At 33.1% G+C, this 16,568-nt stretch overlaps 1 protein-coding gene across 10 annotated transcripts in view; it reads right to left on the reverse strand.

Moving 5' to 3' along the window:
- Window positions 1–16,568, reverse strand: part of Erbb4 (erb-b2 receptor tyrosine kinase 4) — a 1,037,871-nt gene that overhangs the window by 980,728 nt on the left and 40,575 nt on the right. The window lies entirely within an intron of this gene.

Genomic DNA, 16,568 nt, shown 5'->3' on the forward strand with positions numbered 1-16,568 from the left:
TTTACCTGCTTATTTTTAGCATTCATCCTAGGAATAATCCTACTGGGCTATGTCACTTATTTTGTCTTTACAAGAGGATTCTTTTTTAGAAAGTTTCAACCAAGGCTAGTAACTTCCACAGAGAATATATAAAAACTCAAGAAAGTCACTTGAGTTCTGATCAAATCATTGTAATTCATTGTTCTGAAATATTTTATGGACCAGAAAGATTTAGCCCAAACATAGGTAAAAGTGCCCCATGTTCAGAATGTCTAGTTTAACTAAATATATTAGTTAGAGGGAAATTTAACATCTGAAAATGTAGAATCAATTATAGAACTCATACCAGACATGTTTTCTGGTAGCCATCTGTCTTCAGTCACTTATAGAAGGTAGAATTGAGACACAGGGATGGCCATTCACAGGTCAGGCTTGGAAGATGAATTAGTGCAATTAGGTTTTCTCTCCTGGGTATTTGAATTTAGGAAATACCAAATAAAAGAATGGAAAAGAATCTGAAAACATCATTGAGAGTTTCACAAGTAAGCACAAGCAAGAGTTATAAATAAATGCAAAATATAAGTGAAGAAGTATAGAGATAGATGTCTACAACCAATACACATATAAAAGCAGAGAGACAAAGATGATAGATGATAGGTAGGTAGGTAGGTAGATAGATAGATAGATAGATAGATAGATAGATAGATAGATAGACAGAGATATATAGGGGGAAAGAGAGGGAACACAAAGTCAGAGATGGCTCCTATTCCCACAGCCCCAGGTTCCTATATTCCTGTGAGTTCTACGCCCTTAATGCCCTGAAGCCTGAAGTTCCAATAGAACCAGGTTGTTCTATGTCTTGGATTTCCCATGGTCTTTCTTATTAATAATATCATAATCAGAAAGCCACTAAGACTTCCAACTGCACTAGGTCATCAGTTTGCAAGAGATCAGTGTATATTATCTGGTATTTTTTCATATGAAATATTATCAGAAACGCTGCATCTCTCCCAACATATCTAAAGATAGATGTGTTATAAGGAAGGTGTCTTGAATTCTTCTCTTCAGCCCTGGCTTTGGATTTCCACTTCTCCTACATCCTCTATCCCCAAATTTAACAAAAGCATTGTGCTTTTATTGTACTGCACCATGACTGCCTCACCAGCACAACCTCATGTATGCCTGACTTTATTCAAATTTAGAACCAGGATGATTATGACATTACAGTAAATAATTTAGATACTAGACATCTCTATTCATAGAATCCTTCAAGCATTCTTATGACAAAGAAAATTTTACTCATTATCTTTTCTACTTAAGGCCCACCTTCTTACCATGTTGCCGGACTCTCTTTTTCTTCCTGATACCTCAAAGCTTCCAACAAATCCTTGTTAATCTCTTAGCCACACTGCTTTCTCTTACCTTAGTTACCTAGAGTATAAGCAAGGACTTTATCTTATCCCCATAACCCTTAAGCATGCCAATTAAATCATACTCAGAAAACAGCCCCTTTTCTCCCCAAGAGGAGTTCTGAGGTTGCAATTTAAGAAATTTTTTTGTGTGTGAGGGGAGATTGGAGGTAGAACCCAAGGCCTTGCACATACTAGAGTTTTAGCACTGAGCTACGTCTCCAGTCCTAAAACCCAACGTTTTCTAAAAACTAGAGCACCAACCCTTGAGCACTTACAGTGTGCCAAGCACTATGCTCAAAAGTCATTAGCTAATTAAAATCTTATATCTCTATTATCTTGACTGTTCTATTAATATCTTTATCTTAATGATGAAGAAATTTGCCTGACACAATTTTAGCAAGTGCATGGCTGGTCCTATACTAGAGTTTGAACTGGAACCAGAGTGTCCACTCACAACCAGTACAATTCTTTGTCTGGTTAACTCATATGGAACCTTAAAATAAAGAGGATATCCTGATGCTAGAGAAAACATTCAAAATTTCTCTACAATTTTATATTTTGTTAAAACATGATCTCTGGACTGGAATAGAAAGAGAGGAGCCACAGTCAGAGGTTTTAAGGAAGGTGAATGTCATTTTAACAAAGCACTTTATGATTACTGCCATCTAATTGCAAGTCCTGATCTCACAAAGAAAATTTCCAGTTTGGGTGTGTGTGTTATTGGCAAGATGCTCCTGCATTAATAATAGTTCTATTATCATTCATGCTATCTAGCACAGAAAACTTCTAAACATTTTCTGCATATTTCTAGTTCTCAATTAAATAAAAGCACCATTAAATTTTCATTTTTTACCCTTGTAGGAATTAATTTTTACTTAGGTGAGGAATTTCTTTTCAACTCTGTCTCTAGGCAAGTGAACAACCTCAAAGGAAGATAACACATTGAAAATACCTTCTAACAATTTAGGAAAAATAATATGTTTCATCTATTCAATAAAATATGACATTTCATTGAAAATCTATGTAAAGCAAAGACTCCTATTACTTATGAAATTAGGACTTATTAATATATGAATGCTACCAAGCATACTTTACCAGGAAGGATCAGTGTGTAAAAAGCTTGGCCCCTTGGGAAAACTGAAAGAGAACAGTGGAGCACAGGGAAGAATAGCAATAGGAAAAAAATTAAGAAGGTGCTTTATCAGGCAGGATTTCTCAGCCAAGGTGAATCATTTAGATTCTATTTAGAGAAATGAAAAACCTTTAAAGATAACTGTAAAATATTCTCTATGAGTCCTGAAATAAGAATGAAGAAGCATTTTCATTCTTATTCCAACCATTTAAAGACAGTGTCTTATTACACAATACATGTTTGTTATGAAGTATGCATGTAAATACCATGTCTGTGAATTGAATTGCAGTACACTGTTGCTTGTGCCAATAGCAGAGAGACCCCACAGAGAGGCAAATAAGCAAGCCATATGTGCTGTTGGAATCGCTGACACACTGTACAGTTATGGCATATGCCTTGAGTATCTTAAAATTGTGTTGTTGGTAGTTTTACTGCTATATTTGATTATATATTAAAGTTTATTTGGAGGCTTTTACAAAGAAATGACTTGACACTACTAATCTTATGATTATGAAGTTAGCAACTAATAACAACGTGCTATTTGCTGGAAGGAATATGCATTTGTAGCCAAATTTTTTGAAATAGCTTTTGAATTAACAAATATAATTGCCCTCTCAATTTTTAAGGTTTTTAAAAATATGTGTCTTTCAGCAAATGTTAGCATGCTGATTTGTAGTCACACTGAATATCTATTGTCTGATCTTGCTAATTTTGGATTATGTGTGCATACAATATGCATATACATATACATGCATACACGTAAGTTATAAATATTGTATATCACCTTTATTATATTCATGATATCATATAATATATGATATGATATAAGATGGAAATGTCATATTTTGGCTATAGGTATGCATTTCATACATAAAACACAAGTTTTATATGTAATTCACATATATATTTTAAGTTATAGAAATGTAAGCTATATTGCACACATGTATACATGTACTTTTTGAAAGTAAATTATAATTCATTAGTATATAAAAGGTACGACTTGCTCTTATTTGATAAAAAAAAAGTGTGCAAATTGCATATCGTACAAATTACAAACCCTAATACCGAAAACACAAGGAAAGAGGGCTACTTTTTAATCCCAGCATAGAGACGCCTTATGTAAATCCTTTCTTTCTGTATCAGCAGAGAACAAAAGAGAAACTAGAAAAGAAGTTCCTGATCCTTGAGTTATATTCCAGTTCCTCTATAGTCAGTTATGTGACCAATAGTAAATTTAACGGCCTGAGTCCCCAAATTTTCAAATCTAAAATAACAATAGAGTTTGCAAAGTTTAAAGGAAGAAATTCCTGCATTTTGATCAATCTCAATAAATACCTATTTCCTTCTTATCTCTTTAGGAAAATCACTTCAGTAGCATGCCATGAAAGAAAGTATTCAGAGTAATATTTTTCTAAACACAAAGTACCTATAAAAACAATAGCTGAAACTTGTAAAACAATAAGGTATTTAAAGAAAGATGGAAAAATATCTTTTCACTCAAATTTCTCAGATTGAGATATTATATGTTTAAAACAGTTAAAAACTGGCAAATTATACTTAGATATTTATATAGTTATTTATTTGAAAGTCTTTCTATACAACAAGTGGTGAGCAACAATAGAGCCTTTTGAAGACAAAATGAAAACCTAAATTATTAAGGTGATGGTAGACATCATAGTTCTCAATACACATTCTGGGAATTTACTCTTAGATTAGACACAGTTATTGTGACATTTAAAATACAGTTAACTTCAAAGTATGTTCATGTTATATGATTTTGATTCAGAAGCATGTTGGTCAATAAAACATCAACTGAAAATGGTTGGATGCCAAGTTTAAAAACAAAACCCCAAAACAAACAAAGATAAAAATATTTCTCACTGAGCCTCTAGCTGAATGAATTAAACTCTGCAGAAATAAATCTACAACCAAGTTTTCTTAAGAAATGAAGTACTTCTTCTTCAACTAATGGGAGAATGTGAATAAATGGGGAAATATAGTATAACAATCATCTATAAAGTCCAGTATTTGGATAGCATTTTAGAATTAAACTATTTTAAAAACCTCAATTGCATTTGATTAATATCAACATCCTGCAATGATTTATCATTTTAGAAAAGAAAAAAACTGAACTCTAAAAAGATATAGGGTCATTGTGGGACTCATACAAAGTAAAAAACCCTTAGAAGAAATTCAACAAGATACTAGAAAGGAATAGGATATTTAACTCAGCTTCCTTACTGTTCTTTTCTTGAGAACCTAACAACTTAAGATTATAAAGTTATGATCCAGACAGGTACTAGAAGGAATATTGTCTGTAGTCCAGACTATCATTCTTGCCACCATATCTCTCTGCCTCACAAGTAGATACATAGAACATGGTGAGTGGCCAAAGACCAATCATGCCGGTGTTCTCAGTGAGCTTAAAACAAGAAGACAGGTGCCCACTGAGTGTCGACTTAACCCACAGTACTCTCAGAGCAAAGGTCATACCATCTGCTGAGCTTCTATCCCTGTCTTCCTGGGAAATTAACTGGAGCAGATGACTGACATAATGTTCTCAGTGCTCATAATTTTGCAGGAAGAAAATTAAAAAGATAATTAAGTAAAGAACATTCAGTATTCAAAAGAATTGTTGATTATGTTCTAGAGATGAATCTACTTCTATCAGATTTAATACTCACTGCACTTCCCATTAGACTACTTCTTTTTTGTCTAAAGAAAAAAATCTGCTGTTTTCCTAATGTTAGGTATTTTTTGGCAGGAAGTGTTTTAGAACTTCATGAGTATTAAAGATCCTTTGTTATGTACTTGTATCTAATAAATCAAGTCTTAATTAAAATATTTTCAGGCTCCACAGCCATTTCTCCACAGAAAATTGTCTAAGGTTCAGAAACTGTTTCTTCATTCCTTTGCCTAAAGATATTATCTTGATTTCTGCCCTCATCTCAGCAACTTAAACTCATTCAAAAGCCTCACCCATACTCTCTTTTCATATCCACTATTAATTACAAAATTCAAAATCTAATCCTATCATCCTACTCCTTAAATTCTTTACTTCTTTCTGGAAAAGTATTAAATGTTCTGCTTACTTGATCTAGTTTCTAGTTTCACGGGTGTTTTCAGTTTGTGAAAATATATCAGGCTGCATACTGATTTGTGTGTTTTTCTCTGAATATGTTTTATGCTTCAATTAAAAACAAACTGTGTGTCCTAAGTCACAGTTGTGACTTCTACATTGTCCCTTGAACTCTTTTGTAAAATATTTGCTTCACTTAATGAAGTAAGGGCATAAGAGAAGAATGGAATTTCTACCTTAATGTGTCTTAAACTCAAAGAAAGATTTGCTTATGGATAGCACAGTTATATCTTCTCTTTCCATGATTCAAGTTCCTAATATAGTTCTTTTATCTTTGTATGGTTCATTTGTTCGTGTGTACAATAGGGTCTATAAAAGATACAGTATTCATGGCAAAGTAAATATTAAAAATTGTCAGAAAGCATCAATATTTGAAGCAACTAAATATTTTCATGAAAAAAATCGTTTTTGTTGCTATTTTTATTTTTCATCAGCTTTTTGCCTTTTATTTCCTCGTTATTCATGGGAAATCAAAAAGAGGGTAAGACATAAGTGATAGTGTTCAAGTCCTACTAATGCCAAAGAAATATTATTTGAATTTTAAAAAAAGTCTTCATTGTGTCTTTCATTCGGAGGACAAAAGAATAGAACTGTCATATGATCCAGCAATACCACTCCTAGGGATGTACTCAAAATAATGTAAGTAAAGATATTTGCACACCGATTTTACTGTAGCACTGTTCACAATAGCCAAGTTATGGAAACAACTCAGATGACCTACAACTGATGAGTAGATTAAGAAAATGTGTACACACACACACACACACACACACAAAATGGAGTTTTATTCACCCATAAGGAAGAATGAAACCATGTGATCTGAAGGTAAATGGATGCAATTGGAGAACATCAGGTTAAGTGAAGCAAGCCAGGCTGAGAAAACAAAGTTCGCGTGTTTTCTCTCATGTGTGGGAGATAGACACAATACAGAAATATTATGAAAAACAGGTTACACTAAGAGGAGGTCACTAATGGGAGAGAGAGGCAAAAGAAGGAAGCTAAGAATGTGAATATGAGTGACATACATTCTATATAAGAACGAATATAGAATTTTTAAACCTGTTGAAATCACCTTAATGGGACTAAGGTAGAAAGGGCATGTACCAATTTGAGTTATAATTCAAGTTATAATATATATGTGGAAATGGCACAAGGAAACTCCTTGTAGAGCTATCTTAAAGAAATAAAAATACCTTTTCCAAAAACGGAGAACAGGAAGGTAAAACAGGTCCTGTCTGGGGATTGGTACCAGTGGGAGGGAGGCAGCTGTAAGGAAAGGGTGTAGGAGGGTGAATGTAGGGGAAATATTGTGTACTCATGTATGAAAATGGAAAAATGAAACCTGTCGAAACTACTCCAGGAGTGGGGGATGGGGAGGGTAAAGGAGAATGAAGGAGGGGGTGAATTCAAATATTTTGTCAGGACCTTTGTAAATGTCACAATGTATCCTCAGTAAAACAATAATGTAATAAAAGCTATAAATAAATAAATGAATAGCAAAAAAAAAGAAAGAAAGAAAGAAAGAAAAAGAAAACTGTCTTGCAATTTCTACAAAGGCTTTCAAGAGATTAGGTTAGCTGTACTTTTTACATCTTCATCTGTCTCCTTCCTACTCACATAAGCCACACGCCTCATGTATTCTCATTACACTAAGCCATTTGCTGTTACTAAAAGTTCACTTTCACCTCACGCCCTCCATCCCTTTCATATGCTGTCCCTGCTAGCTAGAATGTGGTGGCCCTACCTTTTCCCAAGGCCCCTTCCACACACATCGCCTACATGACCAGGTTGAACCAAAAAGCTGTAGTGTCCTCTTATTCTTGCCACAGTGACTATGCCAACAATGGGCACATCACCAAAGTACAGTCATATAAGGACTTTTTCCAATACTTTCTCCAGGTATGAATGAAGAAGCTGTAATACTATGATTTCATTAACAGAAAATGCCAGAAACTATAAAGATGAGGCAGTAAACAGCAGATAAAATGGAATAGGCATCTTAGTAGCATCAAGACTCTAGTTCTAGTCACCAAAGTTCTACAAAATCCTTATTTCCTATGGTTTTTTCTTTAGTTCTATAATTTTCATCATCTACTACACTAGGAAGCCCTCTTTGTGTCCCTCTCCAGTTCCTTGGAGAGGTAGATTAGTCCCTCCCTGGTCTGTACCATATGCCATATAAGAAAAAACAAATTAGGTTTTTTGTTTTACTCTTCTGCATTCCCAACTAGAAATACAAATTCTTGGAAGGCATGAATTCATATCAGACCTAATGCATCCTTTGTGTTTAGTACACAAGAAGAAACTGAACACCAATTAGATTCATTATAAAAATGAACTAACCAGAAAGAGAAAATAGGAACTAGATGAAAACAGCAATAAGTAAAGACAGCAAGTGAAGGGATACAAACATTCACAGCACAGCACACATGCCGGGCAACACTAGGCCGGTACTCACTACTCAATCAAGACTAGCCCCCAAAATTGCACAGCAGAGTTTGGCAATCTAGAAATTTTATGTGGCCAATCAGAAAATAGGGAGAAACGATAAGAGGATGAAAATAAGACTATTTATATGTCTGATGGAGTATAATGTGGAAAGATGAGTAGAGAATAAGGGTTAATAATAAACATAAAACAGAAAGCTAATATATCTACAGCAAAAAAGGATAATTTTATTTAAGATTTTTATGAAAATTAAAGTACAATCTTAAAGCCACCAGGAATATTATACAGATTACCCAAGATATTATAAAATTGACGTTTCTCAGAGAAGGAAGTGTTCTATGAATTTCAATAAGGCTAATTTTGTAGTTTTCGTTTTCAAGATAACCTAAGCAATCAATAAAACATAATTATGACAACTATGAATTGAGTTTTGCACCACACTTCAGAGATTGAATTTGTAGCCACAATGCTACCAAGGTACAACTTTATTTACTGCAGTAAGTAAACAATAAACTTTTCCAATGAGAAAATAAAATCGGATGATCTATGGAACAGATAAATTGGGAGCAACTGCAAGTTGACTGATGGTGAAGGCAGGCATTACAAATACACACTATATTTGCCATACAGAGAGATTCAAGGAAGAACTGAGTTATCTCAGGGTGGACAGAATCGTTAACATGGTGAATTGCAAAGACTGGACCTATGGCAGTTAGGGGCCACAATCACATGGTTAGTAGTGATTTGATTTTAGAAAAAAATAACATTATTACTTCGAAGTATGTTGTTTAAATTTTTATTGGTTTTATTATTTTACATTAATTTTTTATTTTACATTTGGAAAAAGCAATATTATAATGAGTTTACAACCACCTTTTGAAGCTATACTATATTAAATATAAATTTTTTAAACCCTAAAATTTAAAACAACATTAGAGAAAGAAGGAAGTTCCTGACTTTCACTTCCCATATTTCTTTTTCTTTATTAAAGTTTTCACTATAATCATGTTTGCAAAAAATTGCTCATAAGCATTTTTTTAACATGGGGCTGGAGGCAATTGCTAAATTAGATGATCTCTTGATACATCTTATAGTTCTCTAATTCTACAGTGACAAAGACAGTAACATGTCAAAAATAGTTTGCTTTGAATGGGGAAAGAGAAGCAAGGGATTGTAACAGCATTAAACATTCTGTTTAAAGCTTTAATTCCATAATATAAAACATGTCCTAATTATATACTGTAATATTTCTATATACCAAAATCTTCTTCCTTTCCCATTTCCCTTAAGGTTAGAATAAATAAAAAACAACTTTTATGTTTATCTCATGGAAAAATAATTTAAAATCCTTGTCAGAATGTATAATTGACTTGGGCAAACTTTTTTTCTACAGGAAGAACACTTAAAATGGAGAAGTGAGACAAATGAAATGTAATATTTTAAATGTGGTCTGTGGAGAGCAGAAACACCTTATAGAAAAAGAAATTAACATTTACTACAGTCCTACAAGTTAGACATTCATTTATTCATTTTTTTTTTCAAAATAAAAAGTTGCAAACTTGTACATGGATTCAGGATTCCAAGAGTTAGGAATGCAATACGTATCACATGACATCAAAAAAATTAGACAATGAGTGAAGGAACCAAAATTAGACAATGAGCAGAGGAACCAGAGAAATGGCAAATATCAATTTCTATGATAGCATAAAAGAGGAGCAACTAGAAAGTGCAGTCTCAAATATCTAGAACAAGCTCAGCTGACCCTTCCTCTGCCCTCACAAAGATCCTATGGTTGTGGTTATGGTTATTTCAGTTTACCAATAAGAAAAGTATGATTTAGAGAATTAATTTGTCTCAAATCATTACTTTGCTCCACCTATTTTCTATCTTCCTTGAGTTTTCTGTACTTTGAGTTGCCAAGAAGTGGCTTCTTTATTTTTCATATTATTTGATAACATGTGCTCTCTTCTTACTCGCTCAGAAAAGAAGCCTGCATTCATTTTATTAAGCTGGTCAGTCCTTTGAAATGTGGTTTCTAACCTTACCATTTCACCTGTACCACTTTCAGTTCCCTTTTAGCCTCCAAACCACCAAACCCTATGGCTAATTTCTAATTTAAAATCTTGATGTCTCTCTTATTTGACTATTTGAATTGCTTCCCTTTCCACAAAACTCTCTTCACTCTTGGCTTTTAGAATTCCAGCTTTGCCTTGTTTTTCCTTCTACTTTTTACTCAGTTTTCTCACTAGGAACTCATCTTTCTTCTGTCCTCTAAAAATCACCCAACTATGACACCTGAGAGTACATCTGAACTCTTTTACTCCTGACTCCACTCCTTAATTCTGAAGTAATCCCTAAAGATTTGTGAGTTCTTAAATCTCCTCTTAATGCTCACTAAACACTCAGTTCATCATTCTCTCCCACCCTAACAACTGCATTAGCCTTATAGTAATACTTATCCCTCTACCTTTAACCCCTATGATCCATTATCCACATTGTTGAAATAATTTTTCTAAATCACAAATCTGTTCTGATCACTTCTTCATTTGGAAATAATTTGTGGTCTAATAGATAAAATTTACAGATAGGGTATTTCAAATCACCCTAGCAAACTACACAATCAGGATTTGGGTTACAAAGGATACAGACTGATTCTGGTAAACTTGAGCAGACAAGAATTTACTATAATGTTACCAGGTAACTCACTGAATCAACAGTCAGTTTGGAGAGTGAAATCTGTACTGATTCTTACCATTTGTATTACTCCCTCAAATGATACACCTTGGGCAGAAGTGTCTGACTATTCACACAGGTAAGTGGTAGAGAAAGGGGTAACTTCCCACTTTGCAATCATACTGGATGGCCAGATCTTGTCATCCTCCTTTACTAAGATGCTTCCCCAAAGAACCCTTGTATTCATATGCTAGGTAATTGGTAAAAACATCTGCCTCCATATAGGTCAACAAAATTAAGCTCTCTAACAATAAAGAAAAAAGAAGACATTTGAAAATTTGAATGGAAACTTGTTGGTTATAAGGGACAAAATAAGATTGAACTGGTTAAAAAAAAGTCTTTCTTCTTTATGTCCCACAAGTGGATGTGACACTTTTGATTACAGGTATTTTCCTAAATGTAGATGGAACTAGTGATTGATACAATAACAGTCCAAAATGACTTGCCTTCCCTGGGAGCCCATTTTCCATTGTTTTCTTGTTCTCATAGGTGATAAGGTTGACACTGAACTAAGACACAATACATCAGTAAATGAGCAGAATACTTACTAAAAGAACCCCACTGACTAATCTTCAGTCTCTTTATACTACTCCTCTATTTCCTTTTCCCCCAAACCAAGCCATAAAAGTAACATCAACTGTCTTCTGGATACACTTCCTTGAGTCTATTAAATCGGAAACTAGACAGAGGATGTTTTTCTTTTTTGGTTCATCAATTTTATCATATTTAAGAAAGATTTAGAAATATAACTGTTACACATTTTTTAAAATTCATATTCTCAAGTTTAGCTAAACATAAGTCAAACTTTAACAAAGTCCTCTACCATGTCCCTCTGCCACTTAAAACCAAGACTTCCCACTGTATAAAAGGTCATGCTTCTTTGTGGTCACAAAGACCTTCCAGCCTACCTTCTGGACTCCCTTATCACTTCCCTTTATATTCTAAGTATGATGAACTATACTGCTTTTAGTCACTCATCTCTTAGTACTCTCTGGAATGATTCTGGTCTAGCTCTTAACATCTTGCAAAGGAAGTTTTCTCCTACTTGTTCTCCAGCTGAGCAACATACCAATCACTTTCTTTGTTTTATCTCTGTTTTTCTATTAATTCCATTAATTATATAATTAATTATATAATTAGTGGAATTAATAGAATTAATTCTATTAATTATAGTTAGTTAATAGAATTAATAGAATCAGTTCTGTTAATAAAAATTCTATTATTTCTATTAATCTACATGCCATATTTTGTCACAATAACTGGTCTATAAATTATTTATTGTCACATCCCCCACTTGCACTTAGTGAACTATTTTAACAGCAACTGTTAAAACTGTTTCTCCTTCTTTTTGCTTCTCCTTCTTATTAATTTCCCACTGATATTCTCTTGAGATAATATTAATTCTCCTATTGGTATTTCCTCCCATGACCTATACATTTTATATCTGAAATTTCAAACCTCTGTTTCTTATTAGTATAAATATTGTTTTTAACTAGACACAGGGCTCTATATTTACTGACCATTTTAAAAGGTGGTTCTGAAGCAAGTTCAAAATGAATTTTTTTTGAACAAATTATACTCACTATACAATCTGAATAGCATACAAGATATTTTCTGTAAATAAATTTGGTTTGCATATTCGATAGTATTATAAAATGTTAAAAAATACCCAAGAACTCTTGGAAATCAAATGAAGTTCAATAGTATTCAGGTCATGATCTCAAATAGCCCTTACGTATTTTATGTTAAGAAACAGTCAAAAGTAACATTTGCAATAATTAGTAATTGCTTTTAAGGTCTCCATTAAACTAAATAACCCTCTATTACATCTTAAACAAAATAGAAGCCAAAACTGAAAATGACTATTAATTTTGTTTTGAAATAGGTCCAATTTCTTATTGCCCTTGGATTAGCTTAAACCTGTTTACGTCTGTTCCATTTTTTTTTTTTTGCACAGTTGCTGTTGTACTATCTTTTTCCTTTTAAAAAGTGAGAGAATCAACTTTTAAAGGTTAGTGTTACAAGGTATTCTGGCATCTAATTGAAGTTGTCTCCTCTACAATTAAATCAGACAGACTGAATAATCAAGAACAAAAGAAGGGATGCAAATGTGTGCACAGTTTTAGCCTTAGAGCAGGGGAGATTTGAAAATCAGTTTACTTCCAACTATTTCTAGACCACAATCTATAAGAATAGACCATCTATTATGTATAAAGATTTTTGTTAAGCAAAGTAAAAATAAAGATTCGTTCTGATTTCTAAGCTCATTTTATTTCATTAATTTAAACTTTACTGAATCAAAGTTAGGGATAACATAAGTGTTTCACAACTCAGGACCCCACACTCTTGAAGGGAAGAGATATTCTTCCTGAGGGCATAATAACATGTTGCTTAATTTGTGTTTTTCTCTTTGTCACCATAAAAGGAAAAGAATTCATTTCCCAGAGGTTAAAGACTTGAGCTTAAAGCTGTAAAGTTGGTGAATACTTTGAAAAACATTATGCTTGTAACAGGGCTATTTTGGTAGACAAAAATTTTCATGGAACATTTAAATATCTCTAAAGAGTATTTGAAGAACTAAATTATTGACAAACACTGATTCAGTATCTAGAATTTTGTTCTTTTGAAATTATAGTCTAGAAAGTTACTTGTATTCCTATTATTTAGAATCTATACTTTTTGGTATACTTATTCCTCAGCTTTATGATTTCCCCCAATTTACAGACTTAGATGGAATGCCTTATTTTCTTTGTCACCCTAGCACTATGAACATTCAAAATTATAGACATTCCAAAAAACACATAAAATCTGGATTATATAAATTTCCTGACCCTGGTCTCCATTTCACAATGTTTCTGAATACACTTCCTGCCATCAGGACAAATATTCCCTGTTGTATACAAATGTTGCATAGAAAGACATCTTCAAGCAGATTCTTATAGTACTACTTTGACAAAAAACTACCAATTTTAGCCTGCTCTTATAAGCACAGACAAAATACACATGCATTTGAAGATTCAATTGCAGACAGCAAAGGTAATATAAATCTTGTACAATCTAAAAATAGGTCATACCAAAATATGAGATTTGGAAAAAATAGTACAATCTATTAAGATAAAATAAGAAAGAGGGTAGAAGGTTGTAAGGGACCTCCCCCAAACAAGATTAGCTATATCTTCACTGAAATATGCATGTCTAAACAGAGAAATGTATTTATTATATTTTAAAATAATGAATTTTCAAAGAAACAGACCAGAGTATGGCCTACAGAGTTTGATTCATTTTTTCGGAAGTTTTGAACATCCATTATATCGCACTAACTAGGATGTGGTCATTAACTTGATGTTTTTAATGAATTAATTTTAATACTCTTTATCATGTAGTTCAATAGTAAAGAGTAAAAATTAACTATGTATTTTTAATATTAAGGCTGTTTTTTTAAAGCAGTTGTTGATTTAAATACAAATGACAACAGTATGGCTTGTCTTTTTGTGCAAAGCTCACATACCTGTACAATGACTACATGATCATATCTGTTAAGTCCAACTATGAAACCGAGGTACAGCATAAAAGTATCAGTTTTGAAAAGAAATCTTATGCTTCAGTCTTACATCTAAGGCCTATAGTTTTAGAACACTGGGTGCTAGTGGCTTATGCCTATAATTCAAGCTACAGGCTAGGCAGGCAGAGATCAGGAGGATCTTGGCTTCAGGCCAACCCCAGGCAACTAGACCCTATCTCAAAAACACTCAACACAAAACAGGTTCTTGCTGAGTGGCTCAAGTTGTAGAACACCTGCCAGGCAAGTATGAATCCCTGAGTTCATCCACAGTACTGCCAAAGGAAAAAAGTGTCTATAATACATATTCAAATTTTATTATTAACATTTAATGCAAAGAAATAGAGACAAAAGTATTTTAGAGACAACAGTCATGTGTCAGGTATTTTTTAGTAAAAATACACACATATTAGGACTTTAAAACATTTATTGTGACATTTTAAATTTCATCAATGTTACATGAATATAGTCCCCATAAGTTTACAAGAAATATCAATTATTGTACTTACACAAAAGTAAGGTCAGTATCAATCATATTTATGATACATAGGGATTAGTTTTCAGATATATTATTCAAATTTCAATTACCATATTTTAATGTATGCTTTTTTTTAAGTCAGCCAAGCACTAACATTAGAATTCTCTAAAATCTAAGCAATGTAATTGTTTTTGTCTTGGCACTAGTGTTGGCATTCATTAAAGTAAATAGCTTAGGTAGCTCTCAGTAACTATGCCTTTTAGCTTCTATATGTAATATCTTAAGTATAATATAGGATTTCAAGTGGTAATCTGATAATTTTTGTTAATCAATTATCCTCTTCCGTCTGAATAATTCCATTTAATTTTTAATGTTTCAACTAAAACATAAATTACTAACATTGGAAAAAACAAAGGACTTAGTACTATTAGTAAAACGTAATACACCACTAACAAAAACACAATTTTTTTATTAAATACATATGCATTACAGCTGGGTATGGTGGGGCATGCATGTAATCCTAGCACTCGGGAAGAATGAAGCAGGAAATCAGCCATTCAAGCCCCGCTTGGGCTACATAGTGAGAAAACCGAAACCATTCACATGTACATTGTAAATTGATAATAAAGGCAATCTTTTTCCAGGTTAAACCAGGATAAAAGTAAAATTCCTTTTTGGGGGTACATTACAGATAGGCATTGCAGTACCTGGTTAATAAAAACATCAACAACGTCCACACCATGCACAGACAGACAAACCAAGGAAATTGATGTTTTCATGGACTTATTTAATTATTTGGACATGTCTTTCTCACCAAGTAAGCTGTCTGGAAGTAGCATAGATATGTTCTTGACTAATTCAGCGATGACCTTAAAAAAGAGACAACTGTGAAATAGACATGTAGAAAGCCTCCATAGCTCTTTCCCATTATTATATATGTATCAAGAAAAAACACTCTGAGATTATATTTTAATTGAATACATTTTTCTTCTTATCACAAAAAAAAAAGACCTCAGTTAACAAAAAATTCCTAGAGATTAGTGACCAACTGAGGTTAATGGCCTGAGACTATTCTTTAGGCAATTAACTCCACCCAGCCATTCATTAATCCCTTGGAAATGCCCAGGTCTACAATTGTTATTGCTTAATTATAACCCAAATGGAACCATGAGAAATGAAACCTGTAATGTGATTGGCTAATGTACAAGAATTAAGTTCTCCATGAATGCCTGGTGCATATCAATTAAAATTGCATCACCCTTAAAAAATCCATATGCCTATATTTCTCTTCCCTTTTCAGTTCATAATAGCAATAATGACTTCAATGCTGGGCATTTTCTGGGAATTAATAGCCAGCAGATGTTAATGGCCCTTGGCTGTACCTTGAGCCACCTACTCCTCCCTGTTAGTCATTAATTTCTGTGAAATGCCCAGCTATTGCTTAATGAACTTTACAATTCAGTTAATGAAAATATGAAACATGGAAAGATATTTATTTATAGGTTTCCAAAAAAATCTAAACCTTTAGCTCAAGAAAAGAAAAACATAACCAAATCCAGTTTCAGATTTCTGAAACTTACACTGAAAACTGAAACTAGAAAGGATCATAGAAGATAATATATTTCAGACTTCATTTAAGACATGACCTCAACTACCTTCAAGGAGGAAGACTCCAGCTCATGGTAAAA

Source organism: Castor canadensis, chromosome 4, assembly GCF_047511655.1.
Source record: "Castor canadensis chromosome 4, mCasCan1.hap1v2, whole genome shotgun sequence".
Taxonomy (NCBI): Eukaryota; Metazoa; Chordata; class Mammalia; order Rodentia; family Castoridae; genus Castor; species Castor canadensis.